The sequence below is a fragment of the Otolemur garnettii genome, unplaced genomic scaffold (genome assembly GCF_000181295.1).
Source record: "Otolemur garnettii isolate 467f Iridium unplaced genomic scaffold, OtoGar3 scaffold00218, whole genome shotgun sequence".
Classification (NCBI taxonomy): Eukaryota; Metazoa; Chordata; class Mammalia; order Primates; family Galagidae; genus Otolemur; species Otolemur garnettii.
Window position 1 is genome coordinate 1800905 of NW_003852613.1, and position 6729 is coordinate 1807633.

At 41.7% G+C, this 6729-nt stretch overlaps 1 protein-coding gene across 2 annotated transcripts in view; it reads right to left on the minus strand.

The window, feature by feature from the left end:
• GNB1L (G protein subunit beta 1 like) overlaps positions 1-6729 on the minus strand; it is a 56801-nt gene that overhangs the window by 35160 nt on the left and 14912 nt on the right. The window contains exon 1 of one of the 2 annotated variants that reach the window (XM_023508031.1): positions 1377-1425. The exons of the other annotated variant lie outside the window; for it this stretch is intronic. The gene's annotated coding sequence lies outside the window, so the exon portion shown is untranslated. Of the gene's footprint in view, positions 1-1376; positions 1426-6729 lie in introns of those variants that run through there. 2 annotated transcript variants of the gene reach the window in all.

The following is a 6729-nucleotide window of genomic DNA, read 5'->3' on the forward strand; positions in this document are numbered from 1 at the left end:
GAGTGCTGTGGCATCACAGCTCACAGCAACCTCAAACTCTTGGGCTTAAGTGATTCTCTTGCCTCAGCCTCCCAAGTAGCTGGGACTACAGGTGAACCCTCAACGCCCGGCTATTTTTTTGTTGCAGTTGTCATTGTTGTTTGGCAGGCCCAGGCTGGGTTTGAAGCCCCAGACTTGGTGCTTATGGCCGGCGTCACAACCGCTGAGCTACAGGCGCTGAACTGAAGAATTCTTTATAACTTGGCTATAGGTAAGGTTTGCTGTGACTCTAAATTTAGATGCAGTAAAAGAAAAATTGATAATTCTGACCACAAATTTTTTTTAATTTTAACATGAATGTCAAAAGAAATAAAAACCTATTATCTTTAAAATAAATAAATAAACTTTTCAAAATTAAGTGAAGACTAAAGATCCAAGAGAAAAATGGGCTAAAGACACCACAGACAATTCACACAAAAAGCTATCAAAACAGCCTTTAAACACATGAGAAGATGTTCCATCTCAGCCTGCTCACAGAGAAATGTAAATTAAAACGACACTGAGAAGCTTCTCCTTCTGCAGCATGAGAAGTGAGCTCAGCATAGACGCTCCCTCAGACTGGCACAATGAAAAACTCTTGACAAAACCCACAAAGCCATCATCTAAGAACAAAAAGCAGCAACAGCAGCCACACTTTGGAGGTAACCAGAAGCCTGGGGAAGTGCCTACACAGAACAAGTTTCCTGGGTTATTTTTGTGTGTCTTGGGGCACGGCCTTGCAGATGGCCTGGCTGTGTAGCCACAAGGTAAGAGTGACAAAACTTAGATAGAAACTCTTGAGTCGTGGATAGAAGTCAGAGAGAGAGGCCTGCTCTGGACTAAGGCTGTCATGGAAGCTGGCTCTCCCCTTCCTAGACACAGACACTGCCCCAGGGATGGTCCTACACAGAGCTGGTGGAAGTGGCAACTATGACACAAATGTGTTTTTCTGGCCAGAGGAACCAAGGAAAGGGGACCCTGCCAGGTGGCAGAGATGTGTGGGCAGGTGGGAAGGGACTGAGGAGTGGGGAGAGCCAAAGGAAAAGGTCGCCAATGCACAAAAGGCCCACACTCACCTCTTTTTTTTTTTTTTGAGACAGATCCTCAAGCTGTCCCCCTGGGTAGAGTGCTGTGGCATCCCAGCTCACAGCAACCTCCAATTCCTGGGCTCAAGCAAGGCTCCTGCCTCAGCCTCTCAAGTAGCTGGGACCACAGGCGCCCACCACAACGCCTAGCTACTTTTGGTTGCAGCCGTCATTGTTGTTTGGCAGGCCCGGGCTGGATTCGAACCCGCCGCCTTAGGCGTATGTGGCTGGCGCCTTAGCCACTTGAACCACAGGCACCAAGCCCACACTCACCTCTTAACTGAGAATCGGGTTAAGATTTCAACCACAACTCAAGCCTCAGATGGTGTCCTGAGTGACTGCCCTGCGGGATGGGGCCAAAGCAGATCACCAGCTCTGAAAATGGAAACGAGATTAAAATGTGGGGTAAGGCAAAACCCATGGCACAGATCTCACCGGGTTGATAGCCTGCTGGCACAGAACTCAACATTCCCCAGACGACCCCACATGATACTCAGCTAGGGTACAATCCAAAATTATTCAACATACAAAGAACTAGGAAAGTGACATCAACTCTCAACGGAAAAGGCAATTTATAGATGCCAACCCTGAGATGAGTCAGATGTTGAAAATATCCAATAAAAATTTTAAATCAGCTTTTATGATTATGCTTCAGGAGGCAGAGATAAACATATCTTTTAAAAATGGAGGGAAAGTAGTTCTCAGCAGAAGAACAGAAATTTTTTTTTAAATCAAATAAGTAGGAACTTTAGAACCAAGTAATACAATATGTGAAACAAATGATAATGGAATGGGTGGGAGAGGACAGAGTAAATGTGAAGACTGATGAGTAGAAATCATTCAACAGAACATTAGGAAGAAAAGAAGGTTGAAATGAATTATTGGAGCATCAGAGACTTGTGGAATAACAAGAGGTCCAACACTCAGGGCAGTGCAGGTCAAGAAATAGGAGAAAGAGATTAGAGCAAAAAACTAATAGAATAAATGATGCCTGAAACTTCACGAATTTAGGAAAAAACAAAACTATATATTCAAAAACTCAATGAACCAAGATAAATTCAACAAGATAAATAAACAAGATAAAGTCAAAGAAAACCACTTTCAAACACATCCCACACTGCTGAAAAATAACCATAAAACCACAGCGGCTGGGAGGTAGCGGCATCTCTTCATTAAAGCACTTTTCAGGGAGGCACCTGTGGCTCAGTGAGTAGGGCGCCGGCCCCATATACCGAGGGTGGCAGGTTCAAACCCAGCCCCAGCCAAACTGCAACAAAAAATAGCCAGGCGTTGTGGCGGGTGCCTATAGTCCCAGCTACTTGGGAGGCTGAGGCAGAAGAATCACCTAAGCCCAGGAGTTGGAGGTTGCTGTGAGCTGTGACTAAACTACACTCTACCAAGGGTGAAAAAGTGAGACTCTGTCTCTACAAAAAAAAAAAAAGCACTTTTCAGAACTCTGTAACCACTAAATTATCTTTTGGGAAATGAAGGCAAAATAAAGGTATGCTCAGATGAGGAAAAACTAAGACAATTTCTTCCCAGGAGATGTGCACTACAAGAAATGCTAAAGGAAGTTTCCCAGGCTCTGAAGAAATGACATCAGAAAGAAACTTGGGACTCTAGAAGGCGGGAGGAGAGAAATGGAGATATACGATTAGATTTTAAAAACAATTTTAACCTTTTTTTTTTTTTTTTTTTGAGACAAAGTCTAACTCTGTGGCCCAGGCTGGAGTGCAATGGCATTCTCAGAGCTTACTGTAACCTCGAACTCCTGGTGATCCTCAAGTAATCTTCCTGCCTCAGCCTCCCAATAGTTGGGACTACAGGCCAGTGCCACTACACCCAGATAGTTTTTCTATTTTTAGTAGAGATGGGGTCTCATCTTGTTTAGGCTGGTCTTGAACTCCTGAGCTAGGATTACAGACGTGAGCCACGGATCCCAGGTCCAACTTTCACCTCTTAAGTGATCATACATGATTGTTAAAATTATGACACTGTCTATTGAGGTTTTCCATATGATGGTTGTGCCATACAAGTAGGAGGGTAAGGCAACCTATGTGGCTATACTTCTGTATTTTACTTGAAATTAAAAAAATATTAATTCTTATACTCTGAAAGGGTGAGTATGTAAATATTAACTCTAAAAAGACTGTGCAGGGTTATGTACATATGCTGTAATTCTTAAAGTACCCATTGGAACATAATAGAAGGAAATATAGCCAAAAAGCTAATAGGAAAATTAAAACAGAATATTTAAAAATATCCAAGTAATTCAAAAGTGGGCAGGGAAGAGGGGGAAAAGGAGCAAAAAAGGAAGAGAGAAAACAACAAAGCAGTAGCCTGAATGGAACTGTGGCAATGATTACAATAAACGTAAATGTTCTCATCATGTTACCCAAATACAAGAGCCGCCTAGAAGAAATCCACTGTAAACATAAAAACACAGATTAAAGAGTAAAAAGATAAAAAAGATGTGCTACACAAACAGTAAAAGACACTGGAGTGGATATGTTAATATCAGACCAAACAGACCTCAGATCAAGGAATGTCACCACGGGCAAGAAGGAGACATCAGGTAAACAGCACCAATTCATAAAGAAGACACCAGAGTTGTGCATATTGATGGTTAGCAATAATGCTTCAAAATGCATGAAGAAAAACAGCTGCAACTAACAGTGGGGTGAGACAGACACAAAATTATAGTTGGAGACTTAAACTCCTCTTTAGCAACTGAGTGAACAAATGGCCAGAAAGTTACAAAGAAGACCCGACCCACACTCTATCCATTTGACCTTGCTGACATTTTTAGAACATGTCACCCAAAAGAAAACGTACATCGTACATGGAAAATTTATCAAGATAGATAATTTTCTGGGTTATGAAACAAATGTTAAGAAATGTAAAAGAACCCAAAGCATATAAAGTGTGTTCCCTGATCATATCAAATCCATAGCAGAAAGAGAACTGGAACATCTCCAAATATTTGGAAATTAAACAACACTTTTAGGTTTTTTTTGGAAACAAGGTTTTGCCCTGTTGCCCAGGCAGTGGGAACATCACAGCTCACAGCAGCCTCAGATTCCTGGGCTCGAGAGATCCTCCTGCCTCAGCTTACTGAGTAGCCAGGACTACAGGTGTGCACCACCACAGCTGGCTAATTTTCTAAAAAAGTTTTTTGTAAAGATGGGATCTAGCTATTTTTGCCCAGGCTTGTCTTAAACTCCTGGCCTAAAGCCATCCTCCTGCCTCAAACAACACTCTGTTAAATAATGGGCCAAAAAAAGAGTATTGAGGAAATTAGGAACTACTCTAAACTGAGAAAAAAAAAAAATGAAAACACAGAATATCAAAACTTGTAGGAGCAGCTAAAGCAACACTTTTGGGGAAGTTCATAGCATAAAAGGAATACGTTAGATAAGAAGAAAGTTCTCCAAAGTCATGACCTGGCTTCTACTTTAAGGAACTGGAACCAGAGGAGCAGAACAAGCCCAAAGCCAGCAGAAGGAAGGGAATAATTAAATTAGAGCAAAAATAAAATAGAGACTAGTAAACACAAGAGAAAACAAGCAAAAGCAGAGGTTGATGCTTTGAAAAATCTCTAACTGAAGTAACAATAATAAAAAGACAGAAGAAACAACCTATAACAATTAAAGAAGGGTTATTGCTGCAGCCACCAAAAGCGTAATTAGGAAGTGTGTGAACAACTAAAATGCACACATATTCCTTGGCTGAAAGGAAATGACAGCTCAGAGCCCCAGACAAGGCCAGGAAAGAGACAACCTGAATCATCCTGAGCTGATGGGGGGAAATCACATCTTTAATTTAAATCTGGGGGGGCTCCAACCCATATGACTTCACTGGCAAATTTCAGCAAACATTCAAAGAAACAATACTATTTCTACATAATTTCTTTCTTCCAAAAAAACAGGAAAAAAGAGAACATATCCCAACAAATGTTATGAGGCCAACACCACCCTAACACCAAAACCAGACAAAAACAGCAGAAGAGAAGAAAACCACAAACCAACATCCCTCATGAATACAGGTATAAAACCCCTCAAAACAATGATAGCAAATCAAGCCCAACAGTATATAAAAAGGACACAGTACGACCAACTGGAGTTTATCTTAGGAATGCAAAGTTGATTCAACAGTCAAAGACCCATCAATGTAGAACATCATTCTAACACACTAAAGAAAAACCACATGATCACATCAATTGATACAGGAAAAGCATAGGGAAAAATTCCACAACTGTTCATAATTCTTCTTTTTTTTGTAGTTTTTGCCCGGGGCTGGGTTTGAACCCGCCACCTCTGGCATATGGGGCCGGTGCCCTACTCCTTTGAGCCATAGGCACCGCCCCCAACTGTTCATAAGTTTTAAAAAACTTTCAGTAAGTACAACCCATAAGAGAAAAAAACTAATAAATTTAACTTTAATAAAATTAGAAACTGCTATTCTTTGAAAGACACTATTAAGAAAATGAAAAGGTAATCTATAGATAAGGAGAAAATACTTTCAAATCATGCACCTGGCAAAGAATTTACACACTAAATATATAAAGAATTTTCAGGCTTGGCACCTGTAGCTCAGTGGCCAGGGTGGCAGCCACATACACTGGAGCTGGCGGGTTCAAACCCAGCCTGGGCCTGCCAAACAACAATGACAACTACAACCAAAAAATAGCCAGGTGTTGTAGCAGGTGCCTGTACACCTAGCTACTTGGGAGGCTGAGGCAAGAGAATCACGTAAGGCCAAGAGTTTGAGGTTGCTGTGAGCTGTGATGCCCCAGCACTTTACCATGGGGGACATAGTGAGACTCTCTCAAAAAGAAAAAATGGAAAGTAAGGATATAAAAACATACTCAAAATCTGTGGTCAGTAGGGGAATACAAATATAAACTACAATAAAATGTTACTACATACTTACCATAAGGGCTAAAATCAAAAAGACTAACCATTCCAACTGCTGGAAAGTTTGTCAAGTGGCTGAAACTCAGACACTGCTCACAGTATTATAAAACCACTTTGGAACAAAGTTTGGCCACTTCTTTAAAAAACAGCCTCAGACTGGAAATAACCCAAACATCCCTCAGCAGCTGAACAAACAGGGCACATCCGCACGATGGGACAGATCCATCCCCAACAATGAAAAAGTAGGAAGTGCTGACACACGCTGGAGCACGAAGAACCATCTAAAAAAACCATGCTGAGTGAAAAGAAGCCCGAGAAAGGGTAAATACCATGATTCTATTTATATAAAATCCTGGGAAATGCAAACTGGCCTAGAGAAAATACATCAGTGGGGACCAAGAAAAGAGAGCAGGGAGGGAGGAGAGAGGCACAGGGGCGGGAGGAGGCTTCAGGGACAACTCACCCTCGTGAGCATGGAGATGGTCACAGGTGTCCACTTGAAAAATCTGTCATTTATTATCTATCAATTATTATTCCCTTAGAAAAACTTGACAGTAACTAAACAACCCAATTACAAAGGTACAGACTCGGCTCGGCGCCTGTGGCTCAAGCGGCTAAGGCGCCAGCCACATACACCTAAGGTGGCGGGTTCGAATCCCCAGCCCGGGCCCACCAAGCAACAATGACGGCTGCAACCAAAAAAAAAAAAA